This window comes from Callorhinus ursinus, unplaced genomic scaffold, assembly GCF_003265705.2.
Source record: "Callorhinus ursinus isolate GAN/ISIS: 27379988/994484 unplaced genomic scaffold, GSC_fseal_2.0 scaffold40, whole genome shotgun sequence".
Classification (NCBI taxonomy): domain Eukaryota; kingdom Metazoa; phylum Chordata; class Mammalia; order Carnivora; family Otariidae; genus Callorhinus; species Callorhinus ursinus.
In genome coordinates, this window is record NW_027397102.1 from 4,634,885 (window position 1) to 4,648,848 (window position 13,964).

General features: G+C 37.8%; 1 protein-coding gene and 1 pseudogene across 1 annotated transcript in view; one reads left to right on the plus strand and one right to left on the minus strand.

Moving 5' to 3' along the window:
- Nucleotides 1–13,964, plus strand: part of GPR174 (G protein-coupled receptor 174) — a 181,061-nt gene that overhangs the window by 80,291 nt on the left and 86,806 nt on the right. The gene's annotated exons all lie outside the window — the stretch shown is intronic.
- Nucleotides 4,635–4,920, minus strand: LOC112819328 (U6 snRNA-associated Sm-like protein LSm8; annotated as a pseudogene).

Sequence of the window (13,964 nt, forward strand, 5' to 3'; positions counted from 1 at the left end):
GTGTGTGTGTGTGTGTGTGTGTGTGTGTGTGTGTGTGTGTGTGTGTGAGTGGAGAGAGAGAAAGAGAGGAAGTGAGTTCTGATATCTCTTCCTCTTTTTATAAGGTTACCAGCTTATTGGATTAAGGCCCAATTCTTATAAACTCATTTAACCTATAACTCACTCACAAGCTTCTTCTCTAAATATGGTCATGCTGTAAATTAAGGCTTCGACATATGATTAATTTTGGGGAGGCACAATTCAGTCCATAGCAGTCACCATCATGAATAGTCCAGCTTCTGCTTTCAGACCTCCATGGGGACAAGGAACTCATTTGCTTGACTATGCTGTCTTTTCTATCATTTGACATCAATAATTGCTTTAATGTTTTTTTCTTACATTCAGCAAACATATGTCTCTTGAGATTTTGTATTTATTTCTTCCAATTCTCCTTTTAGTATTGCATTGATTGATCTGCTCACGTAAAGAGCTTGGCTCTGTAGCTGGTGCATAGTAATCATTGAATAAGGTATTATTATATTATGTAACAGCCACTGAGTTATTTAAAGGTAGATATCATGTTCTTCATTCCAAACTCCCACTAAATGTCCTCAGTTATTTCAAATAGTTTATCTTGTAAATATATTTTTATCATCTTAGATATTCTCTTGTCATCATATTCTCTCCTCAAGTGTGACTGCCTGAATTTCATAAACTATCTTAGGAGTGGCCTGACCAGCTTAGAGTAGAATATAACTATCAATACTATCATCCTAGTTAATTTCCATTAATTCACCCTAACATGACATTTATTTTTGTTGTTGCTGGTGATTGTTGCTTATTGTTCACTGAGCATGAGGTCAGCTGAAATTCTTCTTTTCTACTTGCGTTGCTGCTTAGCTACAATACTACTGTTCTCTGGCTGATGACATTTTTTTTGATAAAAGAGTAAGGTAAGACATTTTCCTATTCAAAATCCATCTTATTAAAGCCAATCCTAGTTAAGATCCTGTTGGATCTACAATTGTGAACATTTTAAAACCATGGTCACAGTTTCAAGTTTTCCAGTAAGCATGTAATGCAGCACAGAGAAACCTTGAGCCAAAAATGAGACATATATATGGTGTGGTTGAGGCATGATGCTGTCAGGTTATATCTGTCTATAGCTAATTGTTTCAGAAACCACCAGAGTAAAATGTAGGTCTGAAATATTGAGAGGTGTCTGATACAATCATCTACTTACCAAGCTACGTAACCTTGAGCTATCCTCTCAAGTATTTAAGTACTTTCTGTTTCATTTTCCTCACATGTAAGAAGAATATAATAATACCTGCTCTACTTATCTTTCAGGACTGTTGGAAGTACAGATTATCACCATTTATGGAAAGTCTACCTAAGAATAAAGCCAAACTAGAGGAAAGAAGAGACAATATATGATAAGAAGCATGTTTCTCTGCTTTCATTGTCTGTAACCTAGATCCAGAAATGTTTGAAATCCTGGAAATTTCAGGTATATCAGCTAAAACATTTTTTTTCTAGGTCCAGTTTGAATAGGGTTTTAGTCACTTGCATATGACACAGTCCTTACTTAAACATCCAGGGTAGGGCAGAGGGTATCTTGGTTAATATGATGATAATCCCTAAGAATTAAAATGCTTACACTTCTTTCCCTTACCCAGGACATATAGAGAACAGAGTGAAAGGAATAGTAATGAGACATATAGGAAGGCTTCAAAAAGGAGCAGATGGCTTAGACCTTACCTATTGGGTATTTGATTAATTACTTGAGATGGAGCATGGCCTTTTGGGATGGGGAATCAGAGACTCAGATACTCTCTAAATAGTGGCAAAAGGAGCTGTTTGGTGATACTACATCACTTGCATTTTGCTGGGCTAACAGAGAATTGAGTTGATGCTATTCCTGTTAACAGTTCAGTTGATGCTTATGATGAGTTGGAGATGTGACCTTTGTTTAACAAGTGGTGACAAGCAAAACTAAAAAGACAATCGCTCATAAATAAATAGTTTTAAGTACCTTTGGTTTAATATAAGCTAGAAAGTAGGTCAATATTAAACATTTCATTTGTTGCTAAGTATAATTTTCAATGCAAAATGACTGGGAAAATAGGCTTAAAAGAAGTTGGCACATTCTAGATTGGAAATATAAGCAGTGTGGCTCATGAAATTTGCACATCCTAATTAAGAATAAATATAAATAACCTATTTGGGTATGGATATTTTGCTCTGATAGATGATTTCAAATTAACTTACTTCTTCCTCAACCAAAGAAGTTTCAGCAAACCCTTGAAATTAGAAGGGATTGATGGAACCAATTTAGTCCAATTCTTTAGGCCAAGGAAAAATTGCTTTTTACTGATCATTTTTTATTTTCTACTGTATATGAATAATCTATGGAAACTATACCTATAAAAAAAGACTTCTCCTCCATATGACCTAGAAAAGAAAAGCATTTTCATAAGTTATTAGTCTCTGCTCCTTTAGTCAGATCTGGGATGCAGGGCAGGAAAATCAACACACTGTGGCCTCCTCCAACTGGCCGCATTTCCTTGGTCCCCCAAGACTACTGTTTCCTTCCAGAGTTCAGCACAGACACAGAGAATGTTTCCTATGAACTTCTCATATTTTATTCTAGCCAAAAAGTCTCTTCACCACCTCCACTTTTAAACCATTTTTCTTTCTTCCTTTCCCCTCAACTATCAGGCTGTTTGCATTCTCTCTATACCTAGCACTCAATTATCTATCTCCATTCCATTTACTCTGCTGTTAATTTGTTTTTACCTCATTGTGCTCTTGAACCAGGATCAGGCATTCCTGAGCTGGAAGGGTCCCACCCCTCAGTCCCTTCAAACTCCTGATATAGTCAATTCTCTATGGCAACATGCAAAAACACAGACAATTTCTAAAACAGGCATTTCATTTTAAGAATTGTAGACATGGATTTGGGGTATTTTACCTTTAACTAAAATTCTGAAGAATTTTGTGTCATACCAATGCACTATGAAGTTAACTGGTTTAGTAGTGTCCCAAGGTTTCAGCACGCCAGTTTTGATTTTAAATTATTCTTAGAGTGACCCACTAACCTTAGCCCCCTTTGCATACTGCAATGTAAAATAGTTGACTAATCTTACCTCCCATGGAAGATATTCTATGTTTGTTTATCCAATACCCATTCCAACCTCATTCTAGTTTGGATTCTTGTACAATTAAGTTAGAAAATTAAAATCTACATTTCATGTATGCATACATACACAAACACATATATTTTTAAATTATTTTTTGGCAGCTGATGTACAGGCATGTGACCCAAGTTTGGTTAAGCAGATGAAAATTTATAACACTTGGAAGTGTCTTCTTCTACTTGGAAGTAGAAGAAAGAAATATGAGGTTAGGGTCATATGAGTGGGCTTGGATCTTATGGAAATCATTATGGCAAAAGCATCCAATTCTTTTAGACAATCTGGGCAAAATGTCACATACAGTCTCTAATGTCATAGTACTAAGTGTTGGATAGTGAATATTCTCCTAGAATATTCTCATCATGTGACTTTGCTCCTGGTTGAATTACCCCTAGCTGTGTGGCATCTGAGCCTGTTTTTTTGTCTCTCCTGGAGATCTAGTGATTTATCTAATAATCTTTAACAAATTGCTTCTTATATAAATCAAGTAGATCCAATTTTACAGTGTCAGTAACTAAAAACTTAACCTATATAACTTTAACTTCTTACCCCAATTACAGTGGCTAGATTCATTTGAAAATGCATTAGTTGAATGAGTTGAGGTTCAGAAGACTTCCTTTCACTCATTTAAAAATACCTTTCTGTATTGAGTCTACAAGTGTCTGTGGTCTTGAGTATATCTCATCAGGTCTTTCCCACAGGTATTAAATAGGGCAAAACGCATAAATACATCTTATTTAGAAAGACAAGGTGGTAGAGGAAAAGGTTGCTTGGGGCACAGTGTAAAAACCACTGAACCAAAGTTGAGAGACTGGTTCTTGTCTTAGTTTTTACTTCCTAACTATGAAACATGTGAGTCCCTTATCCTCTTTGGGCCTTAGTTTACTTCAATGAATAAATGAGGTCAGTGGTTTTTAACTTTTTTGCATGTCATGGACTCTTAAGACGCTTATAAAATCTATACAGTATTTTCCATAAAATACACACACACACACTCAAAAAATTTCATACAATTTCAGAGATTCTCTAAGCTGAGGTACCTGTGTTTTAAAATTTTATCAAATATCATGCCAGTAACCCTGGAATTCAACATTTTTTCCCTTTATACCACTTCTCTTCTATCATTACTCAGATCCAAAAATACCAGCGTAAGCCTGTAACCAACACAATGAGCACCCTCTCTTCCATTTACAGTGACTCCCAGAAAAGAAACATCAAGGAAAATAGAAAGAGGATAAGAGAGATTATTTCTCATTAGACTCAAAATAATTTACACAGAGCTCATCTATATTTTATTCAAAGAAAAGTAGAAATATTTTAATTTACATATCATATTACAATGAATCAATATGGAGTCAAAGTCCACCATTAAACATTCATAAAGATTCCACACATCATCCTCAGAATAATGAATTTCTATACAAAGATTTATAGATGACCAAGGTATGTAGTTTTTCCTCAGTGTGCTACAGAGTTTAGAAGTTCTTCTGAAATATTCCCCAAATCAAGTGCAGGATCTGTTTCTTCATCAATTTCTCCAATCACTGCGACAATGTGACTTGTTACAATGTATATCCGTAGTATCACTTGTTTTACTCCTGTGAAGAGCTAAACACTAGTTCATGGCTTTCATCCAAACTCAAGTTAATTGGTTAAAAGCTTGCAGTGTTCCCACAATCATTCTCTCCTCAGAAGTTGTAATTGCAACAGTTTGGTTGATGTAGTTATCAAAGACAGATGTCATGATGCTGGGCTCAGCTGTTCTGAGCAACACAGTGACACAAGTGACAAGTGAAGCTAAAAAGGCCTGCTTGAGCTCATCTACATTATACTATACTAGTATACTGTAATTATAATTATGCTATGTTGGACAATTATATAATTGTCTTTGGGCTTCAGTTTCCTCACCTGTAAAATGAGGAAGTTGGACAGACCAGTAGTTTGTAAACATTTGGGGGATTATTATCTGAAAACCCTCATTTTCTGGCCCTTCCTGTCAGGTTGCACTTCTGATAGCACAGTCTATGGTGGCAACCCTCATTAGTCAGTGGTTCTTAAAATTTTTGGTCCCAGCCCCTTCAAAGATCTGATTAAAATACGGACTTTTTCCCCAAAAAAGTGCTCATATGAATGCACACAGAATTTTTTTTTATAAATGCTTTCAGAAATTCCGGGACCTTCTGAAGTCCATGCATGGCTCACCAGTAAAAACTCCTGTACAGGAAGATGTTTAAAAATTCCTTTAAAATTTTTTTTGATTGATTGATTTTTATTTTTTTAAAGATTTTATTTATTTATTTGAGAGAGAAAGAATGAGAGATAGAGAGTACGAGAGGGAAGAGGGTCAGAGGGAGAAGCAGACTCCCTGCTGAGCAGGGAGCCCGATGCGGGACTCAATCCCAGGACTCCAGGATCATGACCTGAGCCAAAGGCAGTCGCTTAACCAACTGAGCCACCCAGGGACCCTAAAATTTTTTTTTGATTTAAATTCAATTTAGTTAACATATACTATATTGTTAGTTTCAAGGGTAGAATATAGTGATTCATCAGTTGCATATAACACCCAGTGCTCATTACATCAAGTGCCCTCCTTAAAAACCCTCTTACTTCCAATACCCTGTGAGCCTCTTATGTGGTCAGTATGTTTGGCTGAAGGCAAAAATTGGTGGTGGATATTTCCCCACACCCTTCCAGCATTCCTTTCCTGTTAATTGTCCCCAAATTGCCAGGATCCCCACTGAAAGTGATACCTAATAGATTTACAGTAAATAAGGAATTTGAGGCTATACATGTTACCCTTCTCAATAGTTTGTTTTTGCAAAAAATGACAATGAAGGGGAAGAACCAAAAAGGACACATCTGGAATACTTACTTTTCAGACCTGGTGGCAGGTATATGAGTGGGCTTTTGGGGATTATAACACTTGAATTGAATACTGTGTCATGTAGGACAAGTGACCTTCTAGTTTATCCATGGATAAAGGTGTTTCTTTCTATGAAGGATAAATCACATGTGTACATCTGAATACAGGCTTTATAAAGTGACAATTATGGGCTCCTGCTAAATCCCCTATCACAAGGGTCTGATACAAAAGATACTCTCACTTATTGTTAATTATAAAGACTTAAAATCAGTAACAATATAACCACTCCTGCCTTGAATTCTGGTCTAAGCATGCAGAACCAAACAGCACCCCTTTGCTTATTTCCCTTAAGTGCTATTTTTGATTGAGATATTCAGTGCTCATTTGCTCTTACACTGTGACTTTTAGTAGAATATTCTCTGAACATTTTCAAAATAACAAATTAGGCTCCCTCCAGGCTCCAAACTGGTCATCTGATTGCTATGGCTAAGACCTCCAATACTATGTTGAATAAAAGTGGAGAGAGTGGACATCCTTCTCTCATTCCTGACCTTAGTACTTCCCCACTGAGTATGATGTTTACTGTAAGTTTTTCATATATGGCCTTAGTTATGTTGAGGTATGTTTCCTCTAAATATATTTTGTTGAGGGCTTTTATCATGAATGGATGTTGTAATTTGCCAAATGCTCTTTCTGTGTCTATCGAAATGATGATATGGATTTTATCCTTTCTCTTATTGATGTGATGAATCACTTTGATTGATTTGCAAATATTGAACCACCTTTGCATAGCAGGAATAAATCCCAAGTAGTAAATGCTTTTTTAATGTATTGTTGAATTTGGTCTACTAGTATTTTGCTGAGAGGATTTTTCGACTCTATTCATTAAAGATATTGGCCTATGGTTCTTTTTTTTTATATTGTCTTTATCTGATTTTGGTATCAGGGTAATGCTTGCCTCATAGAATGAATTTGGATTTTTCCTTCCTTTTCTATTTTTTTTGGAATAGTTTGAGAAGAATAAGTATTAACTCTTCCTTAAATGTGTGGTAGAATTCTCCTGTGAAGCCATATGGTCCTGCCTCCATACATAATAACAAATGAGCATGGTCTTGAGTAAACTGACTCTTTGGCCACTGGGCTATTTGGGATAGAAACAACTTTCCATCAATTCCTCCTCTCTTTCTTCCTGGATTCAGGAAATTTTTGTAAAGTGAATTCTGTTTTCCCACCTCCTTTCATGATCAAGTCAGAGACTGTCCCCCAAGGAAAAACAAAACATACAGGTATAAGATATCACTGAAAACTTTGGCAAAGAAGGAAGGAGTTAAGCAGGTGATCTGCCTGGGACTGCTTGTAATTTTGGTAATGAAAGGTAATTTGCCATCTATTTAGGACTATGTGGGAGTTTCACAAATATGGAATCTACCTTACACCATAATCCCAAAGATGTGAGAATTTTTCTCTTGGCCACGTGCATCTCCTGAATCAACATTTATAAGTTATTTGTTTATTGTCCTCATATTTATAATGATTAGTATAATTTGGTTGCAATATTATACTATACCAAAAAGTACTACTATAGCCTGAAAATCAGCAATGATATTGTGTCTTGAAATCTTTAAACTGTTTTTTTAAAGATTTTATTTATTTATTTGTCAGTGAGTGAGAGAGAGAGAGGCAGGTGGAGGGAGAAGCAGGTTCCCTGCTGAGTAAGGAGCCGGATGTGGGATTCCATCCCAAGACCCTAAAACTATAACCTGAGCCAAAGACAGATACTTAACCAACTGAACCACCCAGGCATCCCTGTGTCTTGAAATCTTGATTTCAAACCTGAAAATCAATTTTTAGCATTTCTTGACAACCAAAGCTGTATAACTCAGAGAAAGTTACTTAACATCTTTTAGCCTGCTTTTTTTTAAAGGATTTTTTATTTATTCATTTGACACAGAGAGACACAGTGAGAGAGGGAACACAAGCTGGGGGAATGGAAGAGGGAGAAGCAGTCTTCCCAAGGAGCAGGGAGCCCAGTGCGGGGCATGATCCCAGGGTCCTGGGATCATGACCTGAGCTGAAGGCAGACGCTTAATGACTGAACCACCCAGGCACCCCTTTAGCCTACTTTTTAACTATAAAATGGGGACACAAAATCTCTAAAATATAGGGTTGTTTGAATGAGTAAATATAACAAACGTGGTAGCACAGTGCTGAGTGGATTGCCAACTCTCAGGCTATCAAACATTCTCCAAAAAAAGTATCTTACTTAAAGAAGGAATAAATATGATTAGTATTTTAACTGGTAACTTGACAAAGAAAATAATTTAGGTAACCTATTTTTAAATGTATTTTAATTTGTTAATTGCAGCACCTAATGTTTTATTGATGATGACGTGTTAATTTTGTGCAATTACATAACAAAGCATAAAGCACTGTGCAGATATAAAGTGCTGACTGTGCACAATTGGGGGGCGGAAAGCAGGAGAGAGAGAGAGAGCATCTCAAGCAGACTCCGTGCTGAGCATGGAGCCCTATGCATGGCTCTGTCCCATGACCCTGAGATCATGACCCGAGACAAAAGAAATAAAAGGCATTAAAATTGGCAAGGAAGAGGAGCAAGATGGCGGAGGAGTAGGAGACCTGGGATTCGTCTGGTCTCAGGAATTCAGCTGGATAGGGATCAAATCATTCTGAACACCTACGAACTCAACAGGAGATCAAAGAGAAGAATAGCAACAACTCTCTGAACAGAAAAGCGACCACTTACTGGAAGGTAGGACGTGCGGAGAAGTGAATCCGAGGTGGTGATATTCGGGAGGAGAGACGACAGGGGAGGGGACCTCCGTCGGCCACTTCTGGCAAGTACTAGAGCCGCGGAGCACAAAATCAGAACTTTTAGAGGTCAGCTCCACTGAGGGACTTCACTCCAGTGGCTAAGCGGGGGGTGGAACCCTCACGGGACAGTGTGGTCTCAGGACCCTCAGAGTCACAAAAAGACCAGGGGTTCCTGAGTGCAGCACAGTTCCTGGGTATCAGAGCAGGGAAGCCGGCTGCAGAGACGGAGCCGAGGCGCGGGCTCTCAGCTCGGGGTTGCCATAGACTGTGATCTGCGGCCCAGTCGGGGCACTGCTCCTCCAGCAGGGACCCAACAAGCGGCAGAACTAGGGAGACTCCCCTTTCTTCCCCGGGAGGAGCGGCACGGGAGTGCACCGCAGGGATCTGCTGGGTTTGGAGACTCCACACGGGGTCGGGTGCCAGAGATAGAAACACTCAGTCACAGGCCGGGTGAGCACGGAGTGTGGCCAGAGACTGGGAACACGGGAGTGACTGCTTTTCTCTGGGGGCGCACTGAGGAGCGGGGCCCCAAGTTCTCAGCTCCTCCGGGCGGAGATTGGGAGGCCACCATTTTCACTCTGGTCCTCCAAAGCTGTACCGAGAGCTTGGAGGGAACAAAAGCACAGGAGAGCAAACCTGAGCAGATTGCTTAGCCCAGACCGACAAGGGCGGGGCAATTCTGCCTCCAGCAAAGACATTTGGGAACCACGGCAACAGGCCCCTCCCCCAGAAGATCATCACGAACAGCCAGCAAGCCAAGACCAAGTTTACCTATCAAGGAGAACGGGAGAACTCCAGCGCTAGGGGAATACTGCACACAGAATTCATGGCTTTTTTACCATGATTCATTAGTTTCTCAAAGTTGATTTTTTTAACTGTTTTTTTCTTTTTTTGAATTTTTCTTTTTCCCTTTTTCAACCAACATCTTATCAATCCCTTTTAAAAAATTATTTTTCATTTTTTAGAGTCATATTTTATCCCTTCATAGTAGTTACCCTTATTTTTGGCATATATATATATATAAGTTGTTCTCTCTTTAAAATTTTGAGATACAGTTTCTTCTAACAGATCAAAATATACCCTAAATCACTAATGTATGGCTTTGTTCTAGTCTCCTGCCTGATCCCATTCTCTCCCTTTTCTTTTTTCGTTTTCTTCTTTGTTTTTTAATTTTCTTCTTTCTTTTTTTAAACAACTTCTTATCAATTCCTTTTATAAAATCTTTTATAATTTTCAACTTTACACTCATCTTCCATCCCTTCACTGTATCAACACTTATTATGTACATGTATAAGTCTTTCTTCCTTTAAAATATTAGGAGGCACATTCTTCTAACAGACCAAAATACGCCCAAAATCTAGTGTGTGACACTGATCTATATACTAGTCTGATCATATTTGATCATATTCTTTTTTTTTGTTTTGTTCTGTTTTTATCTTTATCTTTTTCTTTTTTTCTTTTTTTTTCTCTTTCTTTTTTCTTTCTTTCCTTTTCTTTTCCCCTGGTTTCAGGTCTTTTCTGATTTGTATAGAGTATATTTGCTGGAGACGTTGTTAACCTGTTAGCATTTTGTTCTCTCATTCATCTATTCTCCTCTGGATAAAATGACAAGACGAAAAAAATCACCTCAGCAAAAAGAACAAGAAGTAGTATCTTCTGCCAGGGACCTACTCAATACGGACATTAGTACAATGTCAGACCTAGAGTTCAGAATCATGACTTTAAAGATACTAGCTGGGCTTGAAAAAAGCGTGGAAGTTATTAGAGACACCCTTTCTGGAGAAATAAAAGAACTAAAATCTAACCAAGTCGAAATCAAAAAGGCTATTAATGAGGTGCAATCAAAAATGGGGGCACTAACTGCTAGGATAAATAAGGCAGATGAGAGAATCAATGATATAGAAGACCAAATAATGGAAAATAAAGAGGCTGAGAAGAAGAGAGATAAACAACTACAGGATCACGAGGGCAGAATTCGAGAGATAAGTGATACGATAAGATGAAACAACATTAGAATAATTGGGATCCCAGAAGAAGAAGGAGAGAGAGGGGCTGAAGGTATATTGGAGCAAATTATAGTAGAGAACTTCCCTAATGTGGGGAAAGAAACAGGCATCAAAAACCAGGAGGCACAGAGAACCCCTCTCAAAATGAATAAAAATAGGTCAACACCCTGATATCTAATAGTAAAACTTATGAGTCTCAGAGACAAAGAGAAAATCCTGAAAGCAGCTCGGGAGAAGAGATATGTAACCTATAATGGTAGAAACATTAGATTGGCAACAGACCTATCCACAGAGAACTGGCAGGCCAGAAAAGACTGGCATGATATCTTCAGAGCACTAAACGAGAAAAATATGCAGCCAAGAAGACTATATCCAGCTAGGCTGTCATTGAAAATAGGAGAGATAAAAAACTTCCGGGACAAACAAAAACTAAAGGAATTTGCAAACACGAAAACAGTCCTCCAAGAAATATTGAAAGGGGTCCTCTAAGCAAAGAGAGAGCCTAAAAGCAGCATAGATCAGAAAGGAACACAGACAATATACAGTAACAGTCACCTTACAGGCAATACAATGGCACTAAATTCATATCTTTCAATAGTTACCCTGATTGTAAATGGGCTAAATGCCCCAATCAAAAGACACAGGCTATCAGATTGGATTAAAAAACAAGACCCATCAATATGCTGTCTGCAAGAGACTCATTTTAGACCCAAAGACACCCCCACATTGAAAGTGAGGGGGTGGAAAACCATTTACCATGCTAATGGACACCAAAAGAAAGCTGGGGTGGCAATCCTTATATCAGACAAATTAGATTTTAAAACAAAGACTGTAATAAGAGATGAAGAAGGACACTATATCCTACTTAAAGGGTCTATCCAACAATAAGATCTAACAATTGTAAATATCTATGCCCCTAACATGAGAGCAGCCAATTATATAAGGCAATTAATAACAAAAGCAAAGAAACACATTGACAACAATACAATCATAGTGGGGACTTTAACACCCCCCTCACTGAAATGGACAGATCATCTAAGCAAAAAGTCAACAAGGAAATAAAGACTTTAAGTGAAACACTGGACCAAATGGACTTCAGAGATATATTCAGAACATTCCATCCCAAAGCAACAGAATACACATTCTTCTCTAGTGCCCATGGAACATTCTCCAGAATAGATCACATCCTAGGTCACAAATCAGGTCTCAACTGGTACCAAAATATTGGGATCATTCCCTGCATATTTTCAGACCACAATGCTTTGAAACTAGAACTCAATCACAAGAGGAAAGTCGGAAAGAACTCCAATACATGGAGGCTAAAGAGCATCCTACTAAAGAATGAATGGGTCAACCAGGAAATTAAAGAAGAATTAAAAAAATTCATGGAAACCAATGAAAATGAAAACACAACTGTTCAAAACCTTTGGGATACAGCAAAGGCAGTCCTAAGAGGAAAATATATAGCAATACAAGCCTTTCTCAAGAAACAAGAAAGGTCTCAAATACACAACCTAACCCTACACCTATAGGAGCTGGAGAAAAAACAGCAAAGAAAGCCTAAACCCAGCAGAAGAAGAGATATAATAAAGATCAGAGCAGAAATCAATGAAATAGAAACCAAAGGAACAGTAGAACAGATCAACGAAACCAGGAGCAGGTTCTTTCAAAGAATTAACAAGATTGATAAACCCCTGGGCAGACTTATCAAAAAGAAAAGAGAAATGACCCAAATCAACAAAATCATGAATGAAAGAGGAGAGATCACAACCAACACCAAAGAAATACAAACAATTATAAGAACATATTATGAGCAACTCTATGCCAGCAAATTAGTTAACCTGGAAGAAATGGGTGCATTCCTAGAGATGTATCAACTACCAAAATTGAACCAGGAAGAAATAGAAAACCTGAACAGACCTATAATCACTAAGGAAATGGAAGCAGTCATCAAAAGCCCAGGGTCAGATGGCTTCCCAGGGGAATTCTATCACACATTTAAAGAAGAATTAATACCTATTGTCCTGAAACTGTTCCAAAAAATAGAAATGGAAGGAAAACTTCCACACTCGTTTTATGAGGCCAGCATTACCTTGATCCCTAAACTGAGAAAGACCCCATCAAAAGGGAGATTTACAGACCACTATCCTTGATGAACATGGATGCAAAAATTCTCACCAAAATACTAGCCAATAGGATCCAACAGTACATTAAAAGGATTATTCACCATGATCAAATGGGATTTATCCCTGGGCTGCAATACTGGTTCAACATCCGCAAATCAATCAACGTGATACAACACATTAACAAAAGAAAGAACAAGAATCATATGGTCCTCTCAATAGACACAGAAAAAGCATTTGACAAAGTACAGCATCCTTTCTTGATCAAAACTCTTCAGAGTATAAGGATAGAAGGTACATACCTCAATACCATAAAAGCCATGTATGAAAAACCTACAGCAAATATCATTCTCAATGGGGAAAAGCTGAGAGCTTTTCCCCTAAGGTCAGGAACGCGGCAGGGATGTCCACTATCACCACTGGTAGTCAACATAGTATTAGAAGTCCTAGCCACAGCAATCAGACAACAAAAAGAAATCAAAGGCATCCAAATTGGCAAAGAGGAAGTCAAACTCTCACTCTTTGCAGATGATATGATACTGTATGTGGAAAACCCAAAAGACTCCACCCGAAAACTGCTAGAACTTATACAGTAATTCAGCAAAGTAGCAGGATATAAAATCAATGCACAGAAATCAGTGGCATTCCTATACACCAACAAGACAGAAGAGAGACAAATCAAGGAGTCGATCCCATTTACAATTGCACCCAAAACCATAAGATACCTAGCAATAAATTTAACCAAAGAGCTAAAGGATCTGTACTCAGAAAACTATAAAATACTCTTGAAAGAAATTGAAGAAGACACAAAGAAATGGAAAAACGTTCCATGCTCATGGATTGGAAGAACAAACATTGTGAAGATGTCAATGCTACCTAGAGCAATCTACACATTCAAGGCAATCCCCATCAAAATACCATCCACTTTTTTTCAAAGAAATGGAACAAATAATCCTAAAATTTG